Below are 15,633 nucleotides of genomic sequence, written 5' to 3' on the forward strand. Positions count from 1 at the left end.
GTACCACTCTTGCCTCTCAGTCAGAAGGTCATGGGTTCAAGTCCCACTCCAGAGACTTGATGACTTAATCTAGGCTGACACTTCAGTGCAGTACTGATGGAGTGCTGCACTGTTAGAGATGCCATCTTTTGGATGAGATGTTAAACTGAGGCCCCATCTCATAGGCAGGCGTAAAAGATCCCATGATACTATTCAAAGAAGAGCAGGAGAGTTCTCCTGATGTGCTGGCCAACATTTATCCCCAGCCAACAACTAAAACAGATAATCTGGTCTTTAATTTAATTTCTGATGGTGGGACATTGCTGTGCACAAACTCGCTGCTGCGTCTCCCTATATTACAGCAATGACTACACTTCAAAAGCACTTAATTGACTGCAAAGCGCTTTGAGACATCCTGAGGTCTTGAAAGCTACTATATAAATGGAAGTATTTTCTTTCTTTCATTGAGGCTGACGGCACTTTGTTTAAGTATAGTGCAGATCTCAGTAAGAAAAATTCAAACTAAAAATTGTGAAGGAAATCGCTATCAAGCTCCAGAAATCTCAGTTATGAAGATATCAGGTGACTTTGGGCTGCGTTGCACCTAAATCTTTGGGTGTAAATCTACGCCAGCGTATTACTGGTGCAAATGCAGGAAACTTGTGTGAGCTGGTCTTTTGCAAGGGGGCGGAGCTATCTAAACAAGCAACAGAGATCCAGTGGACGTGTCTCGGAAGTGGCACTTACCAGCTCGTAGCAATGTTTCAGTATGTTCCAATGTATTCACTCGTGCCAATTATGCTGCTCTTACACCGTAGCTATGCTGAAAACTTCCAGGAAAATCCCGGCCTACGAATTAGATAGACTTGGCTAGAATACCAATCCTAATGTCCTCCAATTACAACTTAACACCCACCTGAAAGGAAGACAGGATTTGGGTTTAATGTTTCATCTGAATATTGGGATCTCTGACAATGCAGCAGTCTCTCAGTACTCCACTGGTGTGGAACTTGGAGTACAATCGCCTGGCCCAGAAGTGAGAATTCTACCAATGGACCCAAGCTGACATTCATAAACTGAGCCAAGCTATCACTCATTTTTGTTTATTTGGGACTAGTTGAATAAAATATAGGCTGACAGAGATTATATCCAGGTATAGTTTGGAGATGTGTGGATTCTATTATTTTATATAAGTGTATGGTCTTCATTCCCTTTCAGTTTTCTTGAGTGACATTGTCACAGTCGTACCAATTGACATCAGTTCTAGATGGGTATGTGCCCTGAGCTCCACTGTTGCATCATTTCCACTGGATCAAGGCCCGAACCTCAGCTCAATATATCAGAAGGAGCCATATTTGCATTGGCTCAGCTCTTTGGCCCTGGTTACATATGGCTATATTTTAATTTTAAAAATAACATGTACATCAATGTACAAATAGAATGATAAGTGGTCATTCCTGGGAGGTTTGTTCACATTCCTCTTCGACCTGTCACATGTCTTCCCTTTGGGGTTTTAAGTCCTGGTTCAGCAGGAGAAAGAGAAAAAAAGAAACAATAACAGAAAGATTTGGAGCCATTTCACAATTAGAAAAGAAAACATAAATCCATCAGCTTGATAATAAAAATGTTCGACTAGAGTGACAAAATCCTTTTAGCATGTGGAAACTGTTTTCCTTTACATTCGGCATTCAATCCTTCTCTTTGAAAACTCAGTCAGAATTGGTCATCTTACTTTTCAACATGCAAAGAATCATAGATGGGTTACAGCACGGAAGGAGGCCATTCGGCCAATTGAGTTCGTGCCGGCTCTATGCAAGAGCAATCCAGCTTGACCCACTCCCCCGCCCTTTCCCCGTAGCCCTGCAAATTTTTTCCTTTCAAGTACTTATCCAGTTCCCTTTTTAAGGCCATGATTAAATCTGCCTCCAACACCTCCTTGGGCAATACATTCCAGATCCTAACCACTCGCTGTGTAAAAAAGTTTTTCCTCACGTCACCTTTGGTTCTTTTGCCAATCACTTTAAATCTATGTCCTCTGGTTCTTGACCCTTCTGCCAATTGAACAGTTTCTCTCTATCTACTTAGTCTAGAACCTTCATGATTTTGAATACCTCTATCAAATCTACTCGCAACCTTCTTTGTTCCAAGGAGAACAACCCCAGCTTCTTCAGTCTATCCACGTAACTGAGGTCCCTTATCCCTGAAATCATTCAAGTAAATCTCTTCGGCAACCTCTCCAAGGCCTTCCTAAAGTGAGGTGCCCAGAACTGGACACAATACTCCAGTTGTGGCCGAACCAGTGTTTTATAAAGGTTCATCATGACTTTTATACTTTTATACTCTATGCCTCTATTTATAAAGCCCAGGATCCCATATGCTTTTTCAACTGCCTTCTCAACCTGTCCTGCCACCTTCAATGATTTGTGCACATATACCCCAAGATCACTGTGTTCCTACCCCTTTTAGAGTTGTGCCCTCTAGTTTATATTGCCTCTCCTCATTCTTCCAACCAAAACATATCACTTCACATTTTTCTGCGTTAAATTTCATCTGCTATGTGTCCGTCCATGCCACCAGCCTGTCTATATCCTCTTGAAGCCTATCACTATCCTCCTCACTGTTTACTACCCTTTCAAGTTTTGTGTCATCTGCAAATTTTGAAATTGTTCCCTGTAACCCAAGTCCAAGTCATTAATATAGATCAAGAAAAGTACTGGTCCCAGCATTGACCCCTGGAGAACACCACTGTACATCTCCCTCCAATCCGAAAAACAACCGTTCACCACTACTCTCTGTTTCCTCTCAGTTAGCCAATTCTGTATCCATGTTGCTACTGCCCCCTTTATTCCTTGGGCCGCAATCTTGATGGTAAGCCTACCGTGCGGCACTTTATCAAACACCTTTTGAAAGTCCATATACACCACATCAACTGCATTGCCCTTATCTACCCTCTCTGTTATCTCATCAAAAAACTCTATCAGGTTAGTTAAACACGATTTGCCTTTAACAAATCTGTGCTGGTTTTCCCTAATCAGTCCACACTTGTCCAAGTGACTGTTAGTGTTGTCCCGGATTATCGTTTCTAAAAGTTTCTCCACCACTGAGGTTAAACTGACTGGTCTATAGTTGCTGGGTTTATCCTTTCACCCTTTTTTGAACAAGGGTGTAACATTTGCAATTCTCCAGTCCTCTGGCACCACCCCTGTATCTACGGATGTTTGGAAGATTATGGCCAGTATCTCCACAATTTCCACCCTTACTTCCCTCAGCAACCTAGGATGTATCCCATCCAGACCGGGTGACTTATCTACTTTAAGTACAGCTAGCCTTTCAAGTATCTATTCTTTATCAATTTTATATATTATACATTATATATTATATATTATACATCATATACCTTACAAATCTCGCAATCTAAGGAAATTATTGACAATTTGTGTTGACTACTGGCTCCAGACATTGTAGGCAAATTCCCGACTGAACTGCTTCATTATCTTCTCTGGAATAGTTGAGAAGTCTGTCTGCAGCATTGGGAATTGGAAATTGGTACTGGTGATCCGAGATGCTCCCAGATGACTTGAATGGTATTCAACCAAATTAAGCTAGATCACCGAATATAAACAATTGACAGTCTAGCCCACAACACACAGCTTTGTGTTGTGAAATATGTTTCACAATCTCAGAATATTATCTCAGTTTGGAATTTGCTGATGTTTGTTGCATTCTTTCAGTGAACATTAGGATATTCAGGAAAAGGAAATTGCGTTGGGCCCAACAAACTTTTGCCTTTTGATAGATCGTAATTCTATCTACTCACCTATATCTCTCTCACTATATCTTTCATTCCTTCTCCATCGAGAAATGCCATTTAATTGTTTCTTGAACCTACATACAGTGTCCATTTCAATCCTTTTCTTGATCTAACTGATCATTCATCTCATCGCCCTGCAACAGACTTGTCTGACATTTTCTAAACAACCAATTTACTGATTTCCAGCAAATGTCTTTTGTTGATGCCTGAATCTATTTCCTTTCCCAAATGGTAAGCTCCAATCAGAGTTGTTTCTAGTGCCTGAGCCTACCCACAATACTCTAATTAAGTTTATCCCAGAAAATATGGTGGGGTCGATGTGGTCAGGTGGGTGGAAGTCCTGCCCATCACACCTTTGATGGCCATCACACCACTGAGCAAAAGCTAGGTGTTCCTGTCTACAACTAGGGTTCCACCGATACGTGTTCAGTCTCAGTTTCAGACTCTCTCAGTCACAGTCTCTCTCAGTCTCAGTCTCTCTGAGTCTCAGTCTCTCTGTCTCAGTCTCAGTCTCTCTGTCTCAGTCTCAGTCTCTCTCAATCTCAGCCTCAGTCTCTCTGTCTCAGTCTCAGTCTCTCTGTCTCAGTCTCAGTCTCTCTCTGTCTCAGTCTCAGCCTCTCCCAGTCTCAGTTTCAGTCTCTCTCAATCTCAGTCTCTCTCAGTCTCAGTCTCTCTGAGTCACAGTCTCAGTCTCTCTGTCTCAGTCTCAGTTTCTCCCAGTCTCAGTCTCAGTCTCTCTGTCTCATTCTTAGTCTCAGTCAGGTTCAGTTCTCTGTCTCAGTCTCAGTCTCTCCACCTCAGTCTCAGTCTCAATCAGTCTCAGCCTCTCTGAGTCTCAGTCTCAGTCTCTCCGTCTCAGACTCAGTCTCTCCCAGTCTCAGTCTCAGTCTCTCTCAATCTCAGTCTCTCTGTCTCAGCCGACTCAGTCTCGGTCTCTCTGTCTCAGTCTCAGTCTCAGTCAGTCTCAGTCTCTCTGTACTCAGTCACAGTCGCTCTGTCTCAGTCTCAGTCTCTCTCAGTCTCAGTCTCTCTCAGTCTAAGTCTCAGTCAGTCTCAGTCTCAGTCAGTCTCAGTCTCTCTGTCTCAGTCTCTCTATTTCAGTCCAAGTCTCAATCTCAGTCTCTCTCAGTCTCAGTCTCTCTCAGTCTCAATCAGTCTCAGTCTCTCTGTCTCAGTCTCAGTCTCTCTCAATCTCAGTCTCTCTGTCTCAGTCTCTCAGTCTCAGTCTCTCTCAGTCTCAGTCTCTCTGTCTCAGTCTCTCTATTTCAGTCCAAGTCTCAATCTCAGTCTCTCTCAGTCTCAGTCTCTCTCAGTCTCAATCAGTCTCAGTCTCTCTGTCTCAGTCTCAGTCTCTCTCAGTCTCAGTCTCTCTCAGTCTAAGTCTCAGTCAGTCTCAGTCTCAGTCAGTCTCAGTCTCAGTCTCTCTGTCTCAGTCTCAGTGTCTCTCAATCTCAGTCTCTCTGTCTCAGTCTCTCTCAGTCTCTCTCAGTCTCAGTCTCTCTCAGTCTCAGTCTCTCTGTCTCAGTCTCTCTATTTCAGTCCAAGTCTCAATCTCAGTCATTCTCAGTCTCAGTCCCTTTCAGTCTCAGAATCAATCTCAGGCTCTGTCTCAGTTTTAGTGTCCTCCTCTATCAATGATTGTGATGGGGTTTCTATCTTCCACCTATTCTCTTTGCATGGCAAATTTGTGTAATGGGTAGTAAACTATTATGACCTTTGACACCCTTAGTGGGATTTTTGCAGCAACAACTCCCAATCTGTCAAAACATTGGAACCTTTGTTTCAATATTGCAGTTCCACCATGATCTTGGTGGGCAAATGTGTCTCATTATATCTCTGCTTAGCTCTTGTTCAGGCTGTTTCAAGGAGGTCATGACCCAGGATTAAAGATGATGTCCTTAGTCTCTGAGACCTTCCTGGCCCTGCAAATAATTGTGGCCTGATAGACTGACGTAAAATTAAGGCATCATGACTCCTAGCAGAGTAGCAGGCATTCACGTGGATAATTTTGTGGCTATTGTCACAAACCAGCTGCACATTAGTGGAATGGAATCCCTTTCTGTTTATAAAGACTATGGAATTGGGGACAGAGGCCTATAATAGAAAGATACAGCACAGAAGGAGGCCATTCAGCCCAACATGCCTGTGCCAGCTCTTTGAAAAAGCTATCCAATTAGTCCCAATCCCTTGCGCTTTCCTCAAAGCCCTGAAAATTTTTCTCCTCAAGTATTTGTTCAATTACGTTTTAAAAGTTATTTTTGAATCTGCTTCCATCACCCTTTCAGGCAGTGCATTCCAGATCATAACAACTCACAGCGTAAAAAAATTTCTCCTCATCTCATCTCTAGTTCTTTTGCCAATTATCTTAAATCAATGTCCTCTGGTTACTGACCCTTCTGTTTATTTCAGCCAATCACTAATTTTTCCCCAATATACATAAGCCATTAAAACTCATATGTTCCAATGGTTCAAAAAGATGTCGAAGATTCCAGGGCACTATTTGAAAAACAGCAGGGAACTCTGTGTTCTGACTAAACTTCCTCCCTCCACCAATTCCAATAAAAAATACAGATTAACTGCTAATTTCATTGCTGTTTGTGGGATCTTGCTCTTTACAACAGGTTTGTTGCATTTTCCTCTGCTGGCCTTCTGAATTATATGTGAAGTGTTGAGATATTTGGGAGATGCAATAAGGCACTACAGGAATGAAAAATTGTCTTCTTTTATATTAGTAATTTGTAAGTAAACTGAACAGCCATTAACTTGAAAAATTACAATGCATTTGGCAGTCTTGGGTTACTATAGCCACACATGTGACATCAATAATGCCCTTTGGGGAAACCTACCGCATGGAAAAGGTGCAGTGCCTCTCTCCTGCAGTTGGCTGCTTTCCATGGGGAAGGTGATGAAGGAGTTAGCTCTGGCAAAGAAGGCGTCTGCCACCTGTTTCATGCATCAGTGCACTGCTGATTAAGATATTTGGCAAATATCCTCAGCTGTTGTTTTAAAGGATACACTCGTGTAAAAGTTCAAAGCATTGGTCACCAACTCAGCCTTTGGCAGAGGTACCCTGTTGTGGAACTTGTCTGAAGGTCTCGCTCAAAGAAATAGTATGGGGAGGAATTTCCTCACCATTTGTAGCGCATTACCAGTGTATAAACGGTGCAGAATTTTTTTTTAGGCAGGAAAATTGGGTGGAAGTTTTTTCTGCCTGATTTTCACAATTACAATTCAGCATCCAATTCTAAAGCTATTTTCAGAAAAAGGAAATTTGTCAATTAGTTTCACAACAGCCACAGATGTTGTTTCAATGTCTGAAGATTTAAAATGAATGGTAATTTGGGGTGAGAGGTGGCTTGTGGCTTCAGTGTGAGTCAGTTGTTGAGTTACTATGACATGACTGCACTGTGGATAGAGAATAAAAATGCAGACAAAGCAACTTAGACACACACAGAAATCAAGACAGACATGGAGATATAGCAGATGGGCTTATGCATAGACATGTAGACAAAGACATATAGGCACAGACATACATATAGAGAGACTCATATGTACACAAAGATGCATGCATAATAAACATGCACACATGGAGACAATTAAACATACATAGACAAATGTACACACATATACATCAGGTAATGCATTATAAGATTTCAGTGAATGGAAGTAGTCGCAGTTTTGTTTGGGAAAGGTAACATTATTCATTGGTTCAGGAGTTTGCACATGCAATGCAGGAAACAATTAAACTCTCCAAAAACACAGTGTCATTGTGAAGACTCCAGTGGAATCTTACAATTACCACCATCTTTAGTTATTGCAATCTCACATGACACTAGCTGAAGTTCTAAATTGTTCCAATCAAAGTATTCCCCCGACCAGCACCCTCCCCATGGGATATGAGTCAGCATTGAAAGGTCGCCGGTTCCTTATCAGTAAACTAGAAAGGAAAAAAAAGATAAGGATAAGAGGCCAGCTCCGTGGTAGGAGAGGAATTGATTCTGCTGGATTATACTGTGGCATATTGGAAGCCTTTTGACAAGAATATAGAGGCACTGGAGGAGTAACACAGTACTAATGCTTCGGTTGCTTGTTCTAATATGAAAAGATGAGGAGCAAGGATCCATTTCACGGCTTGTCAATGTGTCTGTGAGAGAAAGAAAAGCTAAGAAAACATTAAACCAGACAACGTGACAACACATCACTTAACACAAAACTGAACTACCCCTTTCCCTCTTAGCAAGGTGATTGAAAGGGTCAACTCTCTGTGAACCTTGACAGACTGCTACTCTGAGGTTTTTGAGCTCATTTGTCATATTCTGGCAATTTTGACTTTTCCAGGGTTTCCACAGCACTACACACAGGGACACAAGACCTAAATTTGAGTTGTTTGAGGAGGAAATAGAATACAATTTTTTTTAATTATAGAGATTTAAATAAAAGCACTTTTTAGACACAAGGAAGGCTGGTACATTGGTAGAACTTTTTTTTTGATGAATTTTGTGCTTATAAAGATAAAGATTTTAGCCCAATGTGTAGCCTCAACTGGGCACCTCACAGCACTCTGTGACACACACTCGTACAGTGTCAAATCCCAGCATAGATATAGTCGCTCTCTATGGGTCAATTAGTGAGTTTTAAGATGAAGCACAGAGCACAGGTGAGGAGAAAGTGCAGGTAGAATTTGAGGAATGCAACCCTCTAGCCAGAGGGCAAACTCAGCTGCTGAGTCCAGAAATTTGGACCTCACAGTGTCTGCCTACAAGCACAGTTTGGTAGCCAATTATTAGCAGTTCATGCAGTCATTTGAAAGTATGCCAAGCAGCCTGTACAATTTGGGGGCATTTATGGAGAAGTCCACATCATATAATTCTGCAGCCACCACAGCAATACCTGTGGCACCTGTATTTTCAGAGTCATCTACTGACCCAGCACAGGGACTTGGTGGACCACCTCCATCCCTAGAGGCAGCCATTGACATGTAGCAGCCAATCACCTCACTTCTTCCTCTCACTGGGGAAGCACTTAGAATAAGAACATAATTGGGAAGTAGAAGACACATATACTGTCAGAAAGGGGAAATGCAGTGGTAAATCATACCGATTATATCTGCAGCATACACTATTAGAGTGAAGAAAATTTGGGTTAACTGGATGATAAGTAAATGTGACATTCATGACAGCTGGTCGTAAGACTCCTTCTGAGAGAACGATTGTATCTGCAAACATTTCTCTGGCTTGTGGTTGGTGTCCCCTTCTGCTATTGGTTGAGATGGCTCTCTTCTTCCTGATCTATAGCAATAGCACTTCACAGAACAAAGTTGTATAAGGTACAGCAGACTGCAATAACCAGAATACCTTTGTTGGGCTGTACAAGACTTCTCCTGATGTTTTTGGAGCCAAGGTGGGTGGATGGAGTTAGGATACAAATCAACCATGATCTCATTGAATGGCAGAACAGGTTCGAGGGGCTGAATGGCCTACTCCTGTTCCTTGTGTTCCCATGTTCCTATGCATTGTGGGATCCGAACTTCACTTTCAGTATCCTAATGGTCTGCTCCACTCCAGTAGTTCCATGTGTCCCATTGAAAATCTGTTCAGATCTAGTCACTGTGTGTGTCAATTAAATCGTGAACCAATATCTCCAGTGGATACCTATAGTCCCCCTAACATCCATCCACGGGCAAAGTAATGAAATGCCTGGCCCGGTAAAACAGTGCACGCACCACCAGCATTATGCAGATGTGCACTGGAGGTTGGGAGATTCGACATATATTGCCTACTATTGCTTGGAATGAGCCCGTGCCATAAAAATTTGACAGCTGACAAAGCCATCCTGTGCTCAAAGTGCTTTCAAGGTCTGGTTGCAGTATATGCATAGTTCTGTCGCAGCTTACCTTGTAAATCATAGTCACCATATGCAGATCTCCTTGGACGTTAGCAGGTATGAAAGCTTTGGCTTGTACACATGGATGGAAGAGTATGGGTGGCGATTTGACAGCCCAAAGTGCAAAAGCAGATTTTTTTTTATTCGTTCATGGGATGTGGGCGCGCTGGCGAGGCCGGCATTTATTGCCCATCCCTAATTGCCCTTGAGGAGGTGGTGGTGAGCCGTCTTCTTGAACCGCTGCAGTCCTTGTGGTGAAGGTTCTCCCACAGTGCTGTTAGGAAAGGAGTTCCAGGATTTTTGCCTATTATTGCCTACTTTTGCTTGGATCCATGCATGCCTCCAATTATTTCCCATTTCCTCCTCCAGAGCCTGTAGGTGGAGAGGGATTCCCAATCCGATACCCATAAATACTACGTAGGTTCAGTAATATAGCAGTACCCCTGGAAAACATCCTCAGCTGGGTGATGGGGTGCAGCTTCTAAAGATGTGCATAGCTTCAGCAGTGAAAGTAAACAAAGCAAAGAAACCACTGGGTCAAATTATAGCAGAATCACATTTAAGAAAGAGAACGTGATATGGTTGACATTGGGTTCCGCCATCCAACACCCATTTCATATGGGTGCTGAGAAACCGCAGCATTAATTAGATACTGAGATCATATTATGGGGCAACAACTTCATTAAAATATTTTGGGTCCTTAATGAGACTAGCACACACCTGCAGAACCTACTTGGTATTCAGGCCCTTATTGCCTGAAAAGTTTCCCATCATATTATGGATGCACAGCAGACTTCAGCACTGGATAATGCAGTCACCTGCATTCAATGTGCATCAAAAGAAAGTGTTAGCCATTTCTGTTCAAGAATAGAGTATCACTGGGACATGAGTATGTAAGGTCAAATAAGCGCAATCAATTATGCCCTGCACTCTGGAGAATCCTGCCCTCCGGTGGAATTGGAGAGCTCTTTCCTGCTGCTGGCAGCTTCCCAAAGAGAAACTGATGAATTCACTGGCTGCAGCAAACAAATGCATTGGTGACCTACATGCTGCAAGTATGCACTGGGGTTGGGAGATGTGACAGAAATCTCTGGCAGTTGCTTGCACATAAAGGTTCAACACAGCCATTGCCTTCACAGCTACTGACTGAGACATCTCTGTCCTAGAATTGCATTCCCAATCAAAGATCATACTATTGGCCCCACAGAAAGAAAGGCAGACACATAAGGAGTAATTTCATGAAGCTGCATTCCCGGTGCAGAGTTTTGTGTGCTAGATTTGTGTGTGTGTGTGTGTGTGTGTGCGAATAGTCTCTTTCTCTCACACATACACACACCTGCAATCACACACAAAAACAGGAACATAGAGAAACACACACAAAAACACACAGGGATTGAGACACACAGAGATATGGAAAGCTAGAAAAACAGATACAAAGGAAGACTCGTATACAGACACATGAGCAATTCAGACCTGCAAACAATTAAAGCATTTCAATGCTGATGAACTATTCCTTTTTCCAGAGCTTGCCTCATTCAGAATATGGATTCAGATTCTATTTCCAGCATCATTTTGATGAAAAGGAAGCTTTGGTGAAATGAATCCTGCATTCTGTTTGCGAGTTGGGATCCATCATCTCTCTGTTAGTGCACAGCTGTTTATGCTGCTAGAGAAAAGCCATTATCATGTGTGAGATAATGAGGCCCTTTGTGGCCCTCGCTGACTGCGGTTTTACTCGCCTAGTGCACGGTAAATCTTTCGAGTGGTTTATTTTAATGGTGAACAACAGGGTTTCTAAGTGAGACATATATTATGCATAAGGACATCTGTGTCACATTGTAGTGATAATGTTTTCAGTTACACACTGTGGCTGCAGATGACAGTTTTTCTTAAGTTTTTTCCCCTATCTATTTTTTTTAATTGAATAAACTGGATGAAAAGAAGTCTGCACCCTTTCTCAGGTCAAAGTATGATTTTTGTGTTTGTGAAGTTTGTACTTGTGAAAGAAAGGAATGTTAGTGTTGGGAAATGGAACATTTTCCCATTTTAGCTATCAAGCACTCCCTGGTCAGGTACAGCACAGGTTAGATGTAGACTAAAGTTCCCTCTACTCTGCCCCATAATGTATTTCCTTAAGCTCAGTAAAACATTTCCTACTGTACTAGTGTGATTTTTTTTGAGTGAGATTGCCAATTTATGCCAAATTAGAAACATAAGAACATAAAAAATAGGAGCAGGAGGAGGCCATATGGCCCCTCGAGCCTGCTCCGCCATTCAGTCAGATCATGGCTGATCTTCGACCTCAACTCCACTTTCCCACCCGATCCCCATATCCCTTGATTCCCCTAGAGTTCAAAATTCTATCCAACTCAGCCTTGAATATATTCAATGACTCAGCATCTACAGCCCTCTGGGGTAGAGAATTCCAAAGATTCACAACCCTCTGCTTGAAGAAATTCCTCCTCATCTCAGTCTTGAATGGCCAACCCTTTATCCTGCGACTATGCCCCCTAGTTCTAGACTCTCTAGCCGGGGAAACAATCTCTCAGCATCTACCCTGTCAAGCCCCTAATAATCTTATATATTTCGACGAGATCACCTCTCATTCTTCTAAACTCCAGAGAGTATAGGCCCATTCTACTCAACCTCTGCTCATAGGACAACCCTCTCATCCCAGGGATTAATCTAGTGAACCTACGTTGTACCGCCTCCAAGGCAAGTATATCCTTCCTTAGATAAGGAGACCAAAACTGTATGCCATACTCCAGGTGAGGTCTCACTAAAGCCCTGTACAACTGTAATAATACTTCCTTTTTCTTGTACTCCAACCCCCTTGCAATAAAGGCCAACATGCCATTTGCCTTCCTAATTGCCTGCTGTACCTGCATACTAACTTTTTGTGTTTCTTGTACGAGGACACCCAAGTCTCTCTGAACACCAACATTTAATAGTTTCTCACCATTTAAAAAATATTCTGTTTAAGTTAAACAGTGCTGTGTTGTTTCTCCTTGCCAACTAGAAACTAGATTGAAACTTCTGATGGTCACTTTATTCACTTACAGGTATCAGTGAAAGAGGACTTTCAGCCCACCAGTCTAAGGAGTATTTGAACACATTCTCAAGGAGCCAAAAGACTAGGGTTTAACTTACTGCACCATCCAGTCCTCTGAATGCATGCCACATAACACATTGCATGGCAGTTACAGATTCAGTCAAGGCCTTACAAACATCTATATATTTGAATGGTAACAATCTTTGACAAGGTTAGCATCCAGATTTGGGTAGGTAATTTGATTCAGGCAGAAACTTGAGACAGAGGGCTCATCATTAAACATTAGTTTTGGATGGTTTATGATCCCTAGGTACTTAAAGGTGCAGTAAGATGCTGGGATTCCCAGATTAGGAATGGTCAATTTAGACAAAGTGAGGAATTAATTACAAAAATATTCTGATGACTTTCTTTTCTGTTCCCTCCCCTCTCAGGCTGAGCAAAACCATAAACTGTTTATTCCTAAAAAAAAAATTCATCTCATTTGTTGCAGTGTGTATTTACTATTCTTTTCTTTCAGAAATCACTGATAAAATATAGTTAATTAAAGGCCACACTAGTTATCCACAGATGCTCTTTAGCAGCACAATAATCCACACAGTGTGTTACATGGTGGAATGCTTCTAATGTTGTAAAACAATATGTCTGACTTACCATGAGTAGTACCACAAGAAATCTGCTAGTATAATTAGTTTATGAATTTGGTTGCTGGTTTCTCCCTATCTATTGTGCTATGTTCTTGACGGATGCCATGACTCACTGCCTCAAGTCTTCATTGCCATTGCCAGATTCTCCACAAAGGAACAATCAAGACGTTATTCACAACCAGTAACCACAAGCATCCATCCCAGGAGAACCCATACAAAAGGACTCCTCACCTAATCTAGGGAGAGTAACCACAGGAATTCTACAGTCAAGCTAGGTGCCAAAGATGTGCATTGCTAGCAAATATTTCATCACTCAGGAATGCTGAGGTGTAACTGGAAGCTTTTTAAATGGTGATTTGTACCAAATAGTTTTGTTGATGTCAGATGGATTCTCCTAGTGGCATCATTGGTAAATACACTGCCCAGTGAGATACTGAACCATACAAACCAGAAAGACTAGGTGTTCCAGAAGGAAGGAAAGACTGAGAGAGGTGAAGAGATCCACAGTTTTGAGACCCTAGGAATAAATGAGTTAAAAAAAAATGACAGCCCGTGGTGGAATTAGGACTCAAAAAAACAACAACAGATTAACACTGCCGAACCAGACATACAAGCTGGATGAGCACCAAACCACAGGGAGGCATGTCTGACTGAACTACAATCATGCTATGGGTGGATCTGTGCTGGGAAAATATTTTGAGTTTTCTTGTTGCTCAGTTTATTTCTAGAAATTAACTAAATTAACTTCTCGCTCATCATTAAATTCATCCCTTGACCTTTAACCTGAGGAAATGAATCCTAGGAAGTGGAAAAAAATATAAATCCAGAAACAATGGTTGATGATATTAGCAGATGAATACTTAATGTGCTCCTATGACTTGCTGCTCACTGTTTTAGTGGAGGAATTAATCTATTTAAAATAAACAGGTTATTGTTGCCATTAAAATAGTGAGGTCAATGGGGAAGATGAAGTACTGGTTAAGAACATAAGAACATAAGAAATAGGAGCAGGAGTAGGCCAATCGGCCCCTCGAGCCTGCTCCACCATTCAATAAGATCATGGCTGATCTGATCCTAACCTCAAATCTAAATTCATGTCCAATTTCCTGCCCGCTCCCCGTAACCCCTAATTCCCTTTACTTCTAGGAAACTGTCTATTTCTGTTTTAAATTTATTTAATGATGTAGCTTCCACAGCTTCCTGGGGCAGCAAATTCCACAGACCCACTACCCTCTGAGTGAAGAAGTTTCTCCTCATCTCAGTTTTGAAAGAGCAGCCCCTTATTCTAAGATTATGCCCCCTAGTTCTAGTTTCACCCATCCTTGGGAACATCCTTACCGCATCCACCCGATCAAGCCCCTTCACAATCTTATATGTTTCAATAAGATTGCCTCTCATTCTTCTGAACTCCAATGAGTAGAGTCCCAATCTACTCAACCTCTCCTCATACGTCCGCCGCCTCATCCCCGGGATTAACCGAGTGAACTTTCTTTGTACTGCCTCGAGAGCAAGTATATCTTTTCTTAAGTATGGACACCAAAACTCTATGCAGTATTCCAGGTTCGGTCTCACCAATACCTTATATAACTGCAGCAATACCTCCCTGTTTTTATATTCTATCCCCCTAGCAATAAAAGCCAACATTCCGTTGGCCATCTTGATCACCTGCTGCACCTGCATACTAACTTTTTGATTTTCTTGCACGAGGATCCCCAGATCCCTTTGAACTGCAGTACTTTCCAGTTTCTTGCCATTAAGATAATAACTTGCTCTCTGATTTTTCCTGCCAAAGTGCATAACCTCACATTTTCCAATATTGTATTGCATCTGCTAAATCTCCGCCCACTCACCCAACCTGTCTATATCCCCTTGTAGGTTTTTTATGTCCTCCTCACTCTCTACTTTCCCTCCCATCTTTGTATCATCTGCAAACTTTGATATGTTACACTCGGTCCCCTCCTCCAAATCGCTAATATAGATTGTAAAGAGTTGGGGACCCAGCACCGACCCCTGCGGAACACCACTGGCTACTGGTTGCCAGTCCAAGAATGAACCATTTATCCCAACTCTCTGCTTCCTGTTAGATAACCAATCCTCCACCCATGCCAGAATATTACCCCCAATCCAGTGATTCTTTATCTTGAGCAATAATCTTTTATGTGGCACCTTGTCGAATGCCTTCTGGAAGTCTAAATACACTACGTCCACTGGTTCCCCTTTATCCACCCTATACGTTATGTCCTCAAAGAACTCAAGCAAATTTG

This window comes from Heptranchias perlo, chromosome 15, assembly GCF_035084215.1.
Source record: "Heptranchias perlo isolate sHepPer1 chromosome 15, sHepPer1.hap1, whole genome shotgun sequence".
Classification (NCBI taxonomy): Eukaryota; Metazoa; Chordata; class Chondrichthyes; order Hexanchiformes; family Hexanchidae; genus Heptranchias; species Heptranchias perlo.